The sequence below is a fragment of the Hyaena hyaena genome, unplaced genomic scaffold (assembly GCF_003009895.1).
Source record: "Hyaena hyaena isolate Hyena2069 unplaced genomic scaffold, ASM300989v1 scaffold_260, whole genome shotgun sequence".
In the NCBI taxonomy this organism is placed as follows: Eukaryota; Metazoa; Chordata; class Mammalia; order Carnivora; family Hyaenidae; genus Hyaena; species Hyaena hyaena.
In genome coordinates, this window is record NW_024080892.1 from 559150 (window position 1) to 579364 (window position 20215).

General features: G+C 37.9%; 1 long non-coding RNA gene across 1 annotated transcript in view; it reads left to right on the plus strand.

Moving 5' to 3' along the window:
* Window positions 1–18273, plus strand: part of LOC120240734 — a 49781-nt gene extending 31508 nt beyond the window's left edge. The window contains exon 4 of the long non-coding RNA XR_005530708.1: window positions 18056–18273. This is a non-coding gene — a long non-coding RNA (uncharacterized LOC120240734). The remainder of the gene's footprint in view (window positions 1–18055) is intronic.
* The last annotated feature ends 1942 nt before the right edge of the window (window positions 18274–20215 follow it).

The following is a 20215-nucleotide window of genomic DNA, read 5'->3' on the forward strand; positions in this document are numbered from 1 at the left end:
GAACCTTCCAGAGCATTTAAAGCTGTGGCATTTTAATCTGTTTAAAAGAGGCCCCTGCTCTCATTGATGGCATTTTAACTGTTTGTGCACTGGAATTAAAGCATCAAAAGAAAGTGATCTCTAACAATTCAGAACTGTACCAAGTAATAAACCTCAGATGAACCCTAAGTTTAGAAACTTTGGTTTTCTTCCTGCTCATCAAATTTTGGTAGAGTACTTCTCTAAGGAAAAGCCACAGTGAAGAAAGCATCTAAATTTCCTTGCCACATGTCTGGATTAAAAAAATAACAATAGGCAAACCAGATCACAAAGTAAAGTATAACTACATATTTCCACATGCGGTTTTAAAATGTTTATAGTTTTCAAAATTAAAAGCATAATCAACACAAAGATAAGTCAAACAATGGAAATTTGCAACAACTAAAACAAATAATGTTTTTATAAAAATAATCTCACAAATAATTGAGAAACAACATAGATTTTAATATTTGATATGAATAAGGAGCTCAGAAAATACCTATAATTACTTAGCAAATACAGCAAGAAAATGTTCAGCTGCACTAATAATAAATACATGCCAATAAAGACAACAAAGCAACATTTCTCTTTATCAAAGTAGCACATGTTTAAATGATAAAACTCAGAGATGTTTAAGATGAAGGAGGTAAAAGTAATTATGGGAGATTCAATTGATCTTTGGGATTTAGGTTAGCAATGGGTGTCGCACAGATGTTTACTCCTTTAGTTCTAATAACCTCACTTCTGAAAGTCCATTTTAAGTGTTTAAAAATCTGACAAAGCTTAGTCAACAAAGATATCTATACAGCAATATTTAGTGAAACATTTAAAATCACTGAAAACTAGAAGACTAGTTATGTATTCTATTCACTACAGCAGTGAAAAATAATGCTTATGTAATTTGCAATATAAAAGAGTTCTGCAATAATGTTAAGGGAAGGAAGCTAGTCATATGGTACAGTGTGATTGCAATTATGTAAATACCATATTAAAAACAAAGTTCTAAAAAATCTATAAAAGTCTAGGCATCATGCAAAAAGACAAATGAAATATATTGAAATAGCATATAAATGGTTGTTTCTGGGTGGTAGGATTATGTATAAGGCTTTCCTCCTTTTAATTTATTCATAGTTGTATATACATTATCCACATAATCTGTAATAAGGATGTTTATCTACTATATTGGAAACAATTTTTGGTAATTGAAAAAAATAAACAAATGAGGAAAAGAAAATATGGGAACTTTCATTTTCTTTTCCCAGCAGAGTAATAGAACGATTTGTTTTATCTGAATTGTGTCTACCTGTTCCATTTGTGGAGTATAGATGCTAAATCCAGTATCCTTATAGCCAAGACTTTCCCCTGCTATAGCTCCTTGGCCTGCAAGATCAAGTCTTAAAGCCATTTGAAGCCATATTAAAAACTAAAAGGACACCCCAAACATCTAATACTTGATTTCTTTGGAAATTTAATCTTCTAATCAAGTGTGAGAAATTTTTAAAATTCACTTTTCTAAAACATTAAATCCAACTTTAGTTATATTGCTGATTAAATACCTTTTGATTTTGAGATCACCATGCTTGGGAAAGCTTTAAGCATATTCATATTCAGGGATTGTGGGCATAAGTAAAATTCTCCTCCTTTCTCAATTGTTACATGAACTGCCCTTATCAAGGGCAGGCTATCACTGCAAAGTCGATGAAGAAACTGCAGTATTAAAACTTATAAAAGGTTGATGACTTCGTTACAGAAGGTTCCAGGCTGACTTCTAAGGTCTGATGGGCTCTGTGTATCATCAAGATCTCTTGAGATTCTGAAGCCCCAGTTCCGTGGCTTTGAGGGACTTGGGACCTGGCATTAGGAACAACATTCATCTGCCATGTTTCATCCTTGTGAGCCCATCTGACAGCACTGGTCAGGTCACATGTTGTCTGTGCTCAGCATATTATGCTGCTGACTTCTTGGACTCTAAGTTGGGACACAACCAAGGTTGGTCCTTACCATGAGAGGTCCTTATTAACACTCAAACCCTGCAGTTTCCCCCTTTGAAATCTTTCTTCCAACAGTGTCTGATTCTAAAGTAGCTATTACTTTAAATTTTTTTTTAGTGTTTTATTTATTTCTAGGAGAGAGAGAGAGACAGCGTGAGCAGGGGAGGGTCAGAGAGAGAGGGAGCCACAGACTCCGAAACAGGCTCCAGGCTCTGAGCTGGCAGTCAGCACAGAGCCCGACGTGGGGCTCGAATCCACGAACCGCGAGATCATGACCTGAGGGAAAGTCGGACGCTTAACCGACTAAGCCACCCGGGCGCCCCTAAAGTAGCTATTACTTTAAAATAAAATATAAGAAATAAATTCTGGCTAGCATACTAATGCTTATTTACCTTTCTTGAAGGGTTTATATTATTATAAGTTATATATTGTATATAATATAGTGCTATACTATTATATGTTAATATATAGTCTGTGATATAATTATATATTAGGATATATTAACACTATACCAAACGATTAGAATCATAGGTTTAATGTTATGCTAATTTTAAATATTAGTCCCAGAAAGATAAAACATTTCAGTGGAATTCGAGATATTGTTATTAAGAGGGAGAGATTTGAGGAGTCTGGACTTCTCATATATTCCGTATCACACTCCACTGACTTAGAAGGCTGGATTAGACTGAAGGCTGTAAGAGATATCTCAATTCCTAATTTTTCAATATGGGCCAAAAAAGAAAGGAACACTCAAGAATTTCAGGTAGCTATTGTGGGGATTTCTAAAATCTCTAACAAGAATCCATGCCTCAAGAGAGCTGACTTTTCTTTGTTTCAGGTGTCATTTGTCTTTCTAGCTCAACACTTCAGGTCATGAGTGTATGTCACACTGCTCAACAAACCGCCCTGATTGACACAAGCTCTGTGACACAACGCTAGCCTCTTGAATTGAAATGCAAAATATGTAGTTTTAGTCTGGACCATACCAGCCATCAGATCAAAATAGCAGATATTTTGATTCTGCAGTTCAGAGGTCATATATGAGAATCCAGCCCTTGGTTACGGGCTGGGAGAAAGTTAATGATTGGTATGTGACGGTTGGCCTCTTCTTATCTGAGCTCATCTAGTCAAAGACCAAGGTTGACGTTATCCAAAATCGTTTTGCAGGAAATAATTTTATAACAGCTTGGTCTTTTACAATATTAAAAAAAAAATTGTGTCTCTCTCCAGTTCTGCTCCAGAATTATCATTTTGTCCAACATCCACAGTGTTTTTTGTTTTGCTTTGTATTTTAGGGAATACAGTTGTGTTTCCATAATACTCATTCTCTGTTAATTTTGAGATATGCTTCAAGAGGTAGTGTGCATAATGGAAAGATTACTGCATGCTGGGTCCATACCAGCTTTGTCACTTAGGCAAGTCAAAACTTCTGAGCTGCAGCTTCCCTTGTCCATAAAAAGAAGATTCTACCATCTGCCCTACAAATCTCATAGGGTGTGCTGATAATACATAATGTGATAATACATGTTAAGGTACTATAGAGATAGTATCTTATCTCTATAGTAATTAATTAATTAGAAAAAAAATTGAAGGAATATTTATAGGTAATTAGCTTTATAGTATAACCGGAATTGCAGTCCTTCACTCATACATTAAATATAGTAGGTTTCAATTTTGGTTCTGCTACTAACTAGACATGTAACCTAAGAAAATCTATTTAGCCTCTCTGACTCAGTTACTCAGATTAGTAGTGCCTATTACTTAGGGTTTTTATGGGTATTGAGGAGTAATGCATGTAAATTGTAGAGCAACATGACTGGCTACAATTATTATTATCATTCATCCGGGTTAAGTTCTCACCAACCAGTCTAAAAATTTTGATCAAGGTCTATGGCCATTTTGGAAAATTAAGGTAAACAAAAAATATATTTTTTTCCTTGAAACAGAATTAATGTTCATGAGAATTTGAATTATTCAGTAATTATTTTTGCTGTATCCTTTAGATGACTAGAGAAGTATTTATAGGCACTACTTAATAGTGATACCTTTATTTTAGAGAGAACATTTCTTTTAGTTATGGCTAAAGTTTGTTCCACACGAAGTAGCATTACAGTGTATTTGATTTTTCCTCTTGTCTGCATTTATCTGTTTGATAGATCTACTGTGAGCCAGGCATTATGTCTGGATTTAACGCCAGGGGTGCTGGTGCAGGTGGGAAACTGGCTATGGTGAGAGGAAATCTACCAAGGAGAGCCCTCAAAATGTCTCCTTGCCTAAGCGACTTCAATTTTATGACCAGGAATAACTCAGGCATAGTCTGGGTTGGAGGTGGGAATCATGCCCTGTTCCAGGGGCAGCCCTGTTTCAGGTCTTTGATCTCCCCGTCCCACCCTCACCCCCCATCAACCCAAGCTCCTTGCAACACTTGGGCAGTCTACGGCCAGGACAACTCCAACCTAACTGCCTCCTGTCCCATCTCACCTACACACCAGAAGCCAGCCCAGAAGAAAGTCAGGTTTATTTGCTCCAACTATCACGACGGATTAAATGCTCATTTCTATAGAGCAGCAGCTTGGAGTGAAGAGAAACAAATGTTGGCGAAGACACACTTTGAAGTGCTCATTAGAATATAGACACAGACTAGGAACTTCCTAAGAACTGAAGGAGAATATTACAAGTACTGAACACTCTATTTTTTCATTAATACAAAATTAAATATGGAACAGAATAAATTGGGAGATGATTTGCCTCATAATATGAGTGTGACTAGAAATTGAAATGTGAAATTAGTATTGTAAAGCAAATCTAATCACAGTTTAAAATATAAATAAGGATATTTCAAGATCGCTTCAGAATACTAAGATAAGTACATGTATATTTTATAAAACTCTACCATAATATTCTTTTACAATATTCTACCATGATCTTGTGCATCTATCCAAATGTAGAGCCCTTAGTATGAATGTATTAAATCATTTCCAAAGTTCTGAAAGTGATCACACTGATGTACAGTAGAGAATGGAATGTTGGGTTTCATTGTTTTCTATTACTAACCAAGTGTTTTTTATTATTTCTATTACAAGAAACATACAATGAAAATACATATTTGCTACTATTTTTAAGTAGCATGTTACTTTCTAATATTTTCTAATGTTTTTCTAATTATTCTAAATATCTTAACAATTATTCTTCTAATACTATTTCACTGTTATTTCCTAATAATTCCTCAAAGCCTAGATTTTTCGTCTTTATTCCAGCAAGGAACCTGGTTTGGCACAGGAGATATTCATGTCAGAAAGAAGGAGATAAAACAGTGCCCTCAGCCCACCTTAAGTTGTATTCTGGGTAAATACATACTGATCTAAATATGTGGGATCATAGAACAGACTCCTCTTTGGACTCTTAGTTTTGGGATAGAGAATCATACATCATTATTCTTATCAGCTGATACACATTGAGGCCCTTTCATATGCAGGATTATATAAAATACGCAAAAACACAGAAACCTGCCCTCTAAACTCTATGTGACTGTGTTCATTCCCTTGAAACTTTATTTCTAAAAGGGACATTTTGAAATAAATGTACATCAAGAGAACTGTAAAAAGGCTCAAGTAATCTACAGAATGATATTCATGTCAAATGCAAAGAGTATTTTCTTTATTGGGACTTGTGTACATTTTGGTTCATTTTTTTTTAATCTCTTATTATACAAAACTGGGAAGGGATGTTTAACTGAAATAGTCCTAATGTCCCTGAGTTTTCCTTATCCATGAGGCTAGGAGCTCAGTGGCCCCTAAAATAATTATTAAAACTGTTGTCATCTTTGTCTAATAAAAACTGGGTAGGTTTTTTATTTAGAGTATGGGAAAGGGGAAGAAAGGAGAGGTCTGATGGATGGTTATGTGAATTTAGGTATCAGGATTTTATTATACCCTAGAAAAAAAGCTGCATAATTTTCCTATGTTCAATTCCTATTATTGCTTTGTAGCTCTTTACTCTAGCGAATTGGCAAAAAACATTGAGAGATAGGAAGGGCTCTTTATTTAGTACCATGTCATATGCTTGGGTCAATTTGAAGATGAAAGCATCAGAAGTAATATTACCTTTCTTACCATGGCAGTCAGCCAAGTCATTGGAGTTGCTTTTAATTAAACCCTAATAAGCTCTCACAGAAGTACGAAGACCAAAGCCATATCTCTTTTAAACGGAATGGACTTTTTTGACCACAAAGCAGGCACTTGGATGTATACACTATGGAGAAGCACAGAGAGCTGTCGCCCATATTCACCATGTTGTCCTGCCTCCCAACATGGAATGTACTTCCTTCACACTATGTATTTTCCTTACGTGTCTGGACACCTCATGCAGCCCAGTATAATGATGTGCTTTACCCCGGATGATGGTAAAATTAGTCCATGCATCATTAGCTGCGATTGCCTGCCTCTAACCGGAAGGTGATTGCCCCTCCACAGCGCTCCTCTCCTTCCTGGATCTGATGGATTTGCTTACCCCTGTTGAATCGTCTTGCTCTTTTGCTCCACGTGTGTGTGAGGGCCTCTACAGCTTCTTTTCCCCCTCCTCTAGGAAGGAGCTAAGAAACTCTTTGTCAGATCTCTTTGCAGCAAAGCCCAGGTGTGTGTCCTGGGTTCTGCCAATCCTAGGACATTTTTGCTAAGAACGTGGGAAAGCAGCACTAGCAAGGCCATCTCCTAGCAAAGGCAGTGGTGAGGCGGCGGTGGTGAAGGTCTGGCCTTCCATCAGTGGTAGAATTAGAGTTGGAGGCTATGAAACCTTCTCTAGAACATCCCACAGTTTAGGTCGGATATTAACTTCCGCCGAGTTAGGCTCTGAGCCTGTTCCTTTGGTCTTCTCAGAGATACTGGAAATGATGTGAATAAGCTTTAATAGAATCCTTTTCGGATTGAATTGTCTCTTACTCTTTTGTTTACAGCTAAGAACTCTGAGAGTTTTACAGATGGAGACTTTTTTTAAACAAGCGTTTTTATTCAATACCATCATTTTATAACCTTACCTGCACCAGAGATTTGCATTTAATTCTTAAAGGACATACTCTTTTTCTTTTCACTGTGTGTTTCTAAAACACATTTGAGGAGATTTAAACAACTTTAAACAGTTTGACATGATACCTGGAGAGTGATTCAGAAACGCAGATGTACCCTGGGTGCCCATGAGCATTGTTAATCAATGCTCATAAATTTTTTTAAAAAAAGAATAAAGTGAATCATAACAATAAGGGAGAGGAAGGCTGAGGAAGGAGAGAGCAACAGAAGAACATGAGGAGTGTTGCAGCACAAATATAAAACTGTGCTCTTACTCTAGACTCATAATTTGTATACGGAGTAATAGCCAGAAGTACCGCACAGTGTGGAGGGGAGATTAAAGCTAATACTGAAATTCAGGACGAGAGAGGATAGTGTGGGATGAAAATCTGAGAAAGGATCAGAGGAAAAAGCAGATTGCAAATTGCAAGGTAGAGGCTTTCTTCAGAGAAACCACGGAGCTCAGGCCCTGGATGTGAGAGGGAGCAGGACCCCACCTTCAGCAAAAGTGAACCGCCCAGGGTGCAGGAGCCTTCTTTGAAGTGTAATCTTGCCAAAGCCAAAGCACACACAAACAATAATCAATGATATATGCATTACACCTATTATGTAAGCAGCTGGGGTTTTCCTGGAGTGAATCTCTTGGTTGAAGGATCTGTGTTTTAGTTTTGCACATTGCGTATCATTTTCTTCATCATCTCTCAAAGCGTTTGTCCAGTGCTCCTCTTCATGGGATATTTCACTAGGTCCTACTCAGAGGAAATCAGGAAGAAAGTATTCTTGCCTACCAGGAATTTACAATTCAGATCTCAAGGAAGGCAGGAATTGGATTTGAGGTAGTCAGAAGGTTGAGATCAACGCTTCCCTAACCTTTCCTTTCTTAAATACCAGTGTCCTGAGAATATCAGAATTCTCTTTAACTGTTACTATTTTCTTGTTGTTAAAGTGATTTTAAGATCAAACACAACAAAATTTTAAGAATGACATATTTATGAATAATCACAGGAACAACATGGAAAGCTCTTTTCACCTCTTTCTTTTTCTCATAAGTATTAGATCTGAAAGAAACTTATAAAGGAAAACAAACCTTGTAATTTATTACTATCTTTGATATGCATCAGGTCAGTTTTGATGTTATTAATAGGTCTAATTTATGCTAGACTTGAAACTTTCCCTGGAAGCAAAGTTTTCTGAATGCTTTGATCCCCCCAAATTGTTGCATAGAATAGGAAAGCAAGATCTCGAGGAAGAACACAGTACCTATCTGAACATTCAGCATATATAGCTTTAGAACATGAAAACACTTATGGTTTTTAAAATATGTTATCTATTCCTTGATAAAATTTTCTTAGACTGTATTACCCATTAGCAACCTTTGACTAAAAATAGTAAATGGAATATTCTTCTTTAAAAAATTGAATGTTTAAGTTTCCTACTTCAAAACCTCTAGGCCAGAGGACCAAACATCTGTCAGAAGACAGCAGACCAGAAATCTTAAAAATCAGAGACTTATAATACAGCATTTTCCTAGTTCCCTACGCATGGAGACTGACAAGTATCGAGGTGGGGACATGAAACACAATCATCACATCCATTTAATAAGCCATCTGTCTTTTATGAACTTTAGAATGTAGGCTTTCTGAGTACAAAGGAATATCTCTTACTCTTTAATGAAAAGTCTAGAAAAATATAAAATAATTCTCACATTTTAAATATTTCTTTTATGTGATTCTAGTGGATGTACAGTGTATGTTGAGATCCTACTGTATATACAATTTTATACCTGTGTTTTTTTCTTACTCTAATGGAATGATTTCTCTACATGTGTTCTCTGTGTATGTGTTCTCTCTGTGTACTCAGGTACACCACAGTTTGCTAATCCAGTCTTCTGTCTTTAGATATTTAGGTCGTTTCCATTTTTTGCGCAGCCGTAATTAATACTGCACTGAATAGCTTTTTGGGTAAAGTTTTCCATTTTCAGATTTCTACTTTGGGAAAGAGTCTGAAAGGGGATTACTGCATCAAATAGTAGGAGTGGTGTTAGAACTCTTGATATGTACTAAAGATTACTTCCTTAAACCCTCAAATAGTGGCAACCAACCTAAACTGCTATTAGCAGTTTATCAAAACGGGCAGTTCATAACATTCTATGACCAGTGTCTTTGCCCTCTTATTTTTATATGCTCTTCCCCTTTAAAAAAATTGAGGTTCACATTAAGGTATACTTTGAGGGGGAAAAAAAACATACACAACTGTCTTTGTACAGGCATTATTGAAGATGGGGTCTGTCACTTACTGACCCCTTAGGAAAACATAGGGGAGAAATTGCTTTCAAATTTTATTGCCAGGGAAAACTGGGCCCCCAGGAAGCAACTGGTACCTATAGTCACATGAAGCCCTAAAATTGCATGTATTTCTTTCTTTAACCACTAGGATTTTAGAAGCCAGATTGTGGCTTCTTTTCAACCTCATAGAAGGCTTATTCTTTTTTTTTTTTTCCTTTTAAAAAAAATTTGGGGCACCTGGGTGGCTTAGTTGGTTAAGCGTTCGATTTCAGCTCAGGTCATGATCTCACGGTTCGTGGGTTTGAGCCCCACGTTGGGCTCTGTGCTGACAGCTAGCTCAGAGCCTGGAGCCTGTTTCAGATTCTGTGTCTCCCTCTCTCTCTGACCCTCCCTGCTCACGCTGTCTCTCTCTCTCAGAAATAAATAAAACATTTTTAAAAAAAGGAAAAGAGCTTTTAAAAAATAAAAAATAATAAAAAAATTAATTGCAGTATAGTTAGCACACAGTGTTGTATTAGTTTCAGACGTACAATATAACGATTCAACAATTCTGTACATTATACATTGCTCACCATGAGTTCACCCATCCCTCGACACACCTTCCCTCTGGCAATCGTCAGTTTGTTCTCTGTAGGTGAGAATCTGGGTTTCTGTTTGTCCCTTTTGTTCTTTGTTCATTTGTTTTGTTTCTTAAATTCTACATATGGGTGAGGTGATATGGTATTTGTCTTTCTCTGTCTGGCTTATTTCACTTATTTCACTCTCCAGATCCATCCGTGTTTTTCCAAATGGCAAGATTTCATTCTTTTTTAAGTCTGATTAATATCCCCTTGTGTATGTATATACCACATCTTCTTTATCCATTCATCAATGGATAGACATGGGCTGCATCCATAATTTTACTATTGTAAATAATGCTGCAATAAACATAGGGGTGCATCTGTCTTTTTGAATTAGTGTTTTCAAATTCTTTGGGTAAATAACCAGTGGAATTACTGGATCATGTGGTAATTCTATTTTTAATTTTTTGAAGAGTCTCCATAGTCTCTTCCATAGTGGCTGCACCAATTTGTATTCCTATCAGCAGTGCACAAGAGTTCCCTTTTCTTCACATCCTCACCGACACTTGTTTCTTATGTTGTTGATTTTAGCCATTCTGACAGGTGTGAAGTGATAATCACATTGTGGTTTTGATTTGCACTTCCCTGTTGATGAGTGATGTTGAGCATCTTGTCATGTATCTGTTGGCCATTTGTATGTCTTCTTTGGAGACAAGTCTGTTCATGTCTTCTGCCCATCTTTTAATTGTATTATTTATGTTTTTGGGGTTGAGTTGTATAAGTTCGTTATATATTTTAGATACTAACCCTTTATTGGATATGTCATTTGCAAATATCTTCTCCCATTCCATAGGTTGCCTTTTAGTTTTGTTGACTGTTTCCTTTGCTGTACAGAAGGTTTCTATTTTTATTTAGTGCCAATACTTTATTTTTTAGAAGGCTTATTCTTTGAACTTACTTTAGTTTTGATTTGATTTTCTTACCATAAAAATAATTTTATGTTATTAATTGTATTTTTGTAATTTTTAAAAATGTTTATTTTTTACTGTTTATTTATTTTTGAGAGAGGGAGGGGCAGAGATAGAAGGAGACACAGAATCTGAAACAGGCCTAGGTTCTGAGCTGTCAGTACAGAGCCCAATGCAGGGCTTGAATCCACAAACTATGAGATCATGACCTGAGCCAAAGTCAGAAGCTTAACCAACTTAGCCACTCAGGCACCCCCATTAATGGTATTTTTAAACTGTGTTAAATTCTTAAAGAAAATATATGTGATCTAAGTTAATTATTAAATAATTTTCACTTAAGAATTTTTTTGATGACGAAAATATATTGTTGCTTCAAATTGTATTTTATCGAATATTTATCAACCATTTGTAGTTCCTCCTTGTCAATTTCCAATTTATTTCCTTTGCCTGTTTATCTCCTGAGGACTTATTTTTACCTTGATAATTTGTATGAGTGTTTTGTGTAATAAGGCTATCAAGGCTTTGAATCTTTTTCATATTTGTTGCAAATATTTGTTAGTTTTCTGATTTTATATCATTTTTAACTTTAAAAATCTCCCTTATTTCGTCAGGTTCTCCACAGCAGGCTGTAGAAGCACTCAGTCCATGAATCAATAGTAGCATTATTGGTGATTTCTTTAAAACCATTTAGGGTTCTGTATTAGTTGTGTGTAATACTCCATTTGCTTTACAAACTATTGTATGCCAATGCCAAACTGAATTATTACATCTTATTATGTTTGGGAAACGGGTTCTTAGTATTGTCCTTTTTCCAAAACTGCCTAAGCAGTCTGTACCTATTTTATTTGCCTGGGCACACTTACAGTTGTTTTGATAACATCCTCCCAAATTCCTTAAGCATTATGTATTTTATAAAACCTGTAAATTGACTTTGGAAGAATAGACATCTTTCTAATACTTAGCTTTTCCACTTAAGAATGTGTCGCCATGTATTCAAAAATTTTTTCAGTATTTTAGTAAAACTTAATGATTTTATTCATATCATTCCCACAGTTTTCTGGCCAAGTTTACTCTTGGGTATCTTATATTTTCTCTTGCTTTTGTGAATAGGAACTTTTGCAATTATTCTTTATAATGATTACTGCCCATATATAGAGTAGTTGTGAATCTTTGGATATTTAAATTCAGCCATTTTTCTTAATTTTTTCTCTATGTTTATATACAGAGTCTTAAGAAGTACATACAATGATAGTTCCTTCTACTTTCTTCCTATGATTATTTCTCAGATCTTCATCTATATTTTTTTCCATTGGCCAGTGCTTATAAAACCAAGATAAGTGATGCTGATGATAATGGGCCTGTTTATCTCATTCCTGATTTTAATAGGAATGTCTCCAGTGTTTCTCCAATAATAATATTGCTATTGGCTTGATATAAATCTATTTTTGATTTTTGAGAATCTAGTTTCCTATACCTAGATTTCTAATGAGTCAAGAGTGAATGTGGGGATTAACATTTCAGCATATATTGAGATAAAGCCAAAGGTCTTACTTATGTAACCATATGATTATTATTAAGACATTTCTTAATACTAAACTATGTTTTCATCCTGATGAAACCAATGAGATTATGTTGTACTCTCTTTCTTTTCATTGTGTCAAACTCAACTTGCTGGCATTTTATTCAAGATTTTTGTATCTATATTCATGATTGAGATTGGTGTATAGTTTTTGTTCTTTTTGTATTACTGCTTTGAGGTTTTTATATCACGCTTTTCTATTTTCATAATTCATTGGCTTGCTTCCAATGTTTTTTATGCTTCAAAATGGTAAACAGAGTAGCAATTATCTGATCATAAAAAGGTTGAGAAAATAATATTGTTTCTAGTTCTATTTTTTTTAGACCCTGAAACACTCCAAGAAGATCTGGAGTGTTTCCCAAAACATATGTGAGGGATAAAGTATAACTAGGATGAAATAAACCATTTGTAGAGAAGGATCACAACTTTTACTGATACTAGAAGAAAAGTTCCCCTGGGATTACTGAAAGACTGTGCTGCCTGACCTAGTCATCAACACCCTCATCACACCTATGAGGCTGGTTTTTTAAAAAAAAAAAAAAGTCTGATATGCCATCTGATGGCATACTATAAAAGTATAATTAATAAAATTGACAAAGTACAAAAAAAGTAAAGTGAAAAAGAAAAATAAAGGAAAACCATCAACTAGTACATATGGTCTGCCACAGTATATAGGAGGTATAACATTTGAAGTATCAAATAGATGCATTGCCTGGTATTTGGGCCCTTCATTAATACTGTTTTAGTACCCACTGATCTTTCGATGAGGAATGAGGTATAGAAGATTTGAAGTTAAAACCACTCTCTGCCAAGAATTTGGGGTACAGATTTTCTGTATTGAAACCATATGCTTTGAAATTCAACCAAGGAGGAGAGGTACCACCTGCCTGACCAGTGGCTGCTCTGTGGGTTTGAGCACAGGGCCCTTCATTGCTCCATCCTCATACCCAGCTGTGGCTGTAAAAATCTGTAGAATGACTCTTGCCTCAAATGGCCTTCTACCTTGCACTCTCTACCTTCCATTCAAGCCCTTGGCATTGGTCAAGTCCTCGGTCATTCGGTTGCCCTGAATTGGATATTCCTTGTTTTGTCTTGCACAGAACCACACAGCCCTTCCCCTAAGAGCCACATCCTACTCTTCTGTTGCCAAGTGGCCCTTTCTCACATTCCCTGGGGTCCTTGTGGGCATGTCCATCAGGGTGCCCTTGGCCCAGCCCTCCATGTGTCGAGTGCTCCAGGTTGGGCCCTTCAGACTCTCCTGAGAATACCAGGCTGGTGACACAAGGGCTAAAGGCAGAGGCAGGTGAATCATTCAGAAGACAGAGCCCTAAAAGGAGCTACTCAGAGTTCAGCCATCTCCTGGCTCCTGTCTTTCCCAGACCTGGCTCTTCTTCCTGTGGTTCTGATTGACTCACTTTTCTTCTAATCTCTCACATTTTTTTTGGTGCAAGTTAGTCTCACCTTCATTTTCTGTTGTTTGTAGACCCTGCATCATCACAGGTCTCATATCTGGATTCAAGCTCTGTATAGCCCTTTTGGATTATTGTCTCAGTTTGCTAGCTTGTCACCTTGGCTTCATTCCTGGAAGCTGTCGCTCATGTCACTCTCCATGCTCCGCAGCTTGGAACCCAGTCCAGTCCTGCTTCACATCCAAGACCAGCCCAGGGCCATAGGGTCCCAGCCTATGCATCTTTCATCCTAGCAGAGAAGACTAGGCATGGCGCCCTGGGTTCCTGGGGGATTTCACCAACCTGAACTCGTGTTAGATCTCTGCTGCCCACCTGCCTGTGTTCTAAGCAGAGTTTTGTCAACTTGCTGCCCTTGTTCTGATTCTCAACAAGTGCCTTTCCTTATATGCAGATGTTTCCAGCTAAGATGAAGAGGAGTTGCCAACCAGAGAGACAACTGTGCCTTTGGTCTCCTACCTACTAGGCCTTATTTTACCTGCCAAATGTCTACTGTCCCTGGGACCAAGGCCCTCTGCAAGAGTACATGTAGCAACTTCTGATGGTGGCACTTTACTATCCTTTTTTCCAGATGAGAATCCTTATATTCTTCGTAAATAAGAATATGGAGTCCTGCCTTCTCCAGGAATCTGAGGTCTCAGCATAGTAGCCTCTAAGACCACTGCTCATTCCCACTGACCTATGAGCTCTTTGTCCTAGGGTGTCTGGATCTTGTCTTCTTCTGGAAAGGTGATGCATGGAAGATGGCCTTGAAAATTGTATTTTACCAAGATGACATTTGGCCTGTGTGTTAAGTTACAACCATCTTCTGGTATCTTGTGAACATTGTGTTCTGTGACTCTTGGTCTTAACCTATCGGGATAACATGCCAAGGAAATCTCTTCATGGAGTATTCTGAGAACCAATGGTCTGGAATATTCTTTATACACTTCTGTACCATTCCTGCATTGTCTGGGAAAACCAAAAAAAAAGTGTGATTTGGGGGACCTGTTTAATGGAAATCCTGGCCTGATTTCTGTTCTTCCAAGGGATCTCTGAGCCTACATCTCCAGAAAGTCTTTAGAAATGACTTTCTTCTTTTAGAAATGACTTTACTTCTTTTGGAAACAGGAATTTCACAGCATTAAGGTGACCTCTGAGGTGGTGAGTCAGAGGGACAAGATGAGGCCCACCATACTTTTAAGGTGCCCTGTAGGAACCTGACTCTGCCTTTTGTGGGATGAATGAAAAGGAAGTGAAAAGAAGGCAAGAAGCTTCTTTCTCAGCATGTCAGAGAGGATGCAGATGCCTCATCACCCCAAACACTGAACTTTTGGTAAACTATAGCTTAGTCTTTATGCCAAAATAAGACTTCCTATTCCCTCCCTTGGAATTAACAATACCCTGGGATGAGCTTGATTTGAATTTTCATCAGTAGTGAAGGTGGGAAGCTGTTCTCTTGGGATTTAAAGAGAATCCCTGGCAAGTGTATGGGGAGAGACACTAAGCTTCCGCTAATCCATCAAGATTAAAGAAACTTTAATTCTGGACTACCACTGAACACATAAATGAGCTTCAGTTTGAGTAAGGGAGATCAAATGTCCACATTGGATGTCTTATTATGCAGGAAATGGTTAATATGGCACCCAGGAAACTCTTGTTGAAGTTGAGAGTGGAGCAAAGGCATGCGTAGTTCAAAAATATTTTTATCAGCAAGGAATAGCTTTAGTCTAGATGTAAAGCAAGAGAAAACATGAATTAGACTATTAATACTGTTTCCATTATTAACATTCATTGTGTTGCTACCTCTTTATAGAAAAAAACAAATTGTAGCCCAAAAGTTGGTCAGCACCAATATTTATGGATCATGCCAAAAATAGATGTGAGTCTAACTTCCTGAGAGCTTACTACATGCATTTTTAATAGTTAGATCATATAGAGAAATCAGCATGTCTATTATTAAAATAGGAAAGCTGAGTTTTAGAACCCTAATTTGGAGAGGAAGATTATACAAGACAAATTCTGAACATGGGAACAATAACTCTCCCTTGAGCAGGAGAATAATTTAATATAATTTAATGTATTAACAAACCTGTGGCATATTCCTGAATATTCCTATGGGAATATTCAGATTTGAGCTATAAGTCATTTAGATACAGATGATCCATAAAGTTATTAGAGAGCTTCGAGCAGCAGAAGTCCCTGAAAGAAAAAGAGCAGGAAGAATTTCAGAGAGATTACTTTTGCCACAAAAAGTGTGGTATGTGTGAATGTGTGTGAGTGTGTGTCTGTGTGTGTGTGTGTATTTTAATCTAAGTCCACTTAAAACTATTATAGTGCTTGAGGTTTCTCAAGCAATGCAAAATTTGAAGCTGTAAGTCCCTCCTATAGAAAGGCCCTTGATAAGTCTCATTTTGGAAAGAGGAGTTCAAGAAGAAATGTAGAACATTAATTAAATGTTTGAACAATTTCTCAAAATGTATTTAGTACCTCTCACATGGAAAACATCGCATTAGTGAGTCTGTGGGCTTTCAAAGGCTGTGGCGCTTCAGGAAATGAGACAGAATGCTTATAACTAAGCTGATAAGTGATGAAGCTATAGGCAAAATATAGCTTTGGGTTTAGGGTTTGATTACTGGAGAATCCATCCCATGAAGTATAGTGAGTGGGTCAGGAGGTGAAATAAGTAAGGAAGAAAGTTAGTAGCTTGTTGGTTAAATGAATTGGTTATCACTATGGCCAACTGGGTATTATCCCACCAAAAACTCCCTTCATTGATTGATGGTTCTCCAGGCCCATTGTGCAAGCAGTAGGATGGCTGAGGTCAGAGAACGGCCAAGTCACCCTGGCCACCTCATGATTCAATGCTTCCTCTGTGCTGAAGTCTCTCTAATGGGCAATGACATGAGACATGGACAGGCTGAAGCATTTATACTTTTTTCAGACACTATACAGTCCCTGAGAGATTTGGAAGTGGGTGAGTCGCTTTCTCACAGCTGTGCTTCTCCTGGGCATCTCTAAACTAATGGCTGGGACACCATATGTCATGTGAGGTGGCTCCACTTTTCTTTGCCACTCAGATATCAGGGACTCCTCTTCCTGGGACTGAGACCTCAGGACCACAATCTCCCCTCTGTGTCTTATCATTAGTCACATGCACGGAGGTTAGACATTTTCTAAGTGACAAATCTACTTTATTCTAGACATGCAGATACAGGGAGCAAACTATACAGAGAGAGACAATTATGGGCCCACAGAGTATACCCAAGACATAGCCCTGAACAGATTAGTTTCCTTTAATTCATCTCTCTCCTTCCTTTCTTTTTTAATTAAAAAAAATTTTTTTTTATTTCTGAGAGAGAGAGAGACAGTGTGAGCAGGGGAGGGTCAGAGAGGGAGGGAGACATAGAATCTGAAGCAGGTTCCAGGCTCTGAGCTGTCAGCACAGAGCCCAATGCGAGGCTCGAGCCCACAAACCATGAGATCATGACCTGAGCTGAAGTCAGATGCTTAACCGACTGAGCCACCCAGGTGCCCCCATCTCTCTCCTTCCTAACAGGAATGTTTTCCAGACATCACAGTCTGCTTTTCTTTGCCAATGAATGTCTCTCATGGACATTTCTACTCTCTTCCTGGTCTCTGCCCTAGCACAGACTCCTATGTTACTGTTCCCTCGGAGCCACCAGGGGAAGCTAGAGACCTCTTCAGGTTCTCATTTCTTGACCCTGCCTAGGGCAATTCCTTCCCTGGCAGTCTGAGCAGAAAGATTCTTCTGGGATCTGAGTTTTCACTGAGCTATTTTTTTTTTTTTTTTTAATTCTCAGCCTTCCATCTGGACTCTGAAAGCTTCCCATTTGCTTACGAAGATCCTGAAGCCATTCTGGCTTTAAGCAACTATTTGCTAAACACCTCCAAGATCTGGGCACCAACAGATGAAGATATCTTTCTTGTTTTCTCAACAGAAATGAACTCGACAGACAGTTCTGTTTAAATTAGGAGACATTTGTGGAGAATCTTCTATGTGCCAGATAGTCTTTTAGAGTTGGGGAGAGTGGACGTATAAGAATGCTTTCAGCTGTGAGGAAAGGAAGTCTATCCAGAAGCGAGAAAGAAAAGGATACACTTCAACTTTATAATTTTTTTTTATAGATCTTAGAAGACCTGGTCAGCGACTAAAGGAGATTGGTAGCATGCAAGGTATCCGGCAGACAGTCTGAATCAGACTGATGACTCATGACCCCAGCGTCACAGAAGTTCCAAGAAGGACATTATTTGGACATATCAAAAACTCCTCCAAATCAGGCACACCTTTCCTTACGGGCATCTGAGATCATATTAAATTTAATTTTAATTAATTATTTTTTGAATTTGTTTTTAAGTCAGTATTATTAATCATAATAATGATTACTGCCATTAGGCTTTACTTTCATTAAGGTTTATTTTTTGAGAGAGAGAGAGTGAGAGAGAGTGCAAGCAGGGGAGGAGCAGAGAGAGAGGGAGACACAGAATCCAAAGCAGGATCCAGGCTCTGAGCTGTCAGCACAGAGCCTGGCTGTGGGGTTCGAACTCACAGAGGGTGAGATCATGGCCTGAGCCAAAGTTAGATGCTTAATGAGCTGAGCCACCCAGATGGCCCACCATTAAGGCTTTAAACTCTAAACAAAATGTAATCCATCTAGTCAGGAGTTAGATTTGGTTGTGCAATGATACGAATTTCAAGCCTTTCTCTAAAATTTGATAGACTATTTTTTTTAATGTTTTATTTATTTCTAGGAGAGAGAGAGAGAGAGACAGTGTGAGCAGGGGAGGGTCAGAGAGAGAGGGAATCACAGACTGAAACAGGCTCCAGGCTCTGAGCTGGCAGTCAGCACAGAGCCCGACGCGGGGCTCGAACCCACGAACCGCGAGATCATGACCCAAGCGAAAGTCGGACGCTTAACCGACTAAGCCACGCAGGAGCCCCGCCCTTCTCTAAAATTTGAAGAAATGTGGTTTTAGCAGTCTGTGTAAAACTGTTTTGCTAAATATATGTGTACAATTAAAAAAGCTTGATCTCTACATAAAATCAAGGTTCTTAAAGGAAGAAGGTATGTATATGTGTGTGGAAGTTGGATTGTATGTTGGTAAGACAGCCGGTAGAGTTGGACAGAAGGTTGATTTGGAACTTTTTCAAATGTGATTGTCTATTCCTTATAGTTTCCTATTGCAAATATTTATCAGTTTGTCTTTTATTTTTCTTCAAGTAAAAGAAGAATCATGACTAGAAATTCCAAAATCTGAAGTCTTTTTATGAGGAAGGATGTAGGTTTCTTCTGTTAAATCTGCTGATGCTCCTTCATGGTGCCATTCTTCCTTTTGTGTTTAGTTGTTTTGCGTGCTTCACCATTTACTAGATTTTGCTAAAAACTTATCTGAGGGAAGTTTTTTGAAGTTTGGGATGAAGGAGAGCTCCTCCAGGAAGTAATTGCCTTTATTTCTTCCAGGGCCCTGGGAAATTACCAGCCCAACATTAAACGGAATTTGTAGTTGAATTCAGTTGAATTCCTGGTTGGAATGAGCATCTTTGTGCATTAAATTTGTGAGGATTAAGGTAGGATTAATGTTTATGGAGTGACCTTGAATTAGGAGCTTACGTTGTGAGGAAAGGTGCAGAGTGACTTGGAGGTCTGAACATGGTGACATGATTTAAAGTGTAAAATAGCCTGATGACGGGAGATTTAAAGCTACTGGTTTAGGGAGAAGGGATGTACAATGTAGCAGTGAGGAATGAGAAAGAGACCACCTTCTTACCTCCTGACACAGTGATACAAGATCTAGAGAAGAAAAAAAAACACCTTCTTTCCTCCTGACACAGTGATACAAGATCTAGAGAAGAAAAAAAAACACCCATCACTTGAGAAGGTTGTGGAAGCAGCCTCTCTCAGGGAAGAATCAGAGCAGGAAATGAAGGGGACCTTCAGAGAAGAGGCTGCAGATACAGAGCATTTTGCGAGTGGTGGGTTGTGCATTCCAGAAGGCCAAAACAGAAAGTTTCAGGAGCTGGATAGGGGAAAAGGGCCAATATAAATAGGCATCAAGAGCTTAATGAGATTAACATTGGTAGACTCAAGACCTACCAATGTTAGCACTGGGGCTAAGAAGGGTGTCTGTGCCTCCTTACTGACCCCCTAATGATGAAGGTGAGGAAAACCGGAATGGTGTAGCCTTGGTTCAACTGTGTGAAACTTTCTCAAGGTCTCTGTTCTGGAAGCCAGTTGTTTGCTACCCTGAGCCTGTAGGAATATCTTCTAGGACTAGCACTCCAGGGCA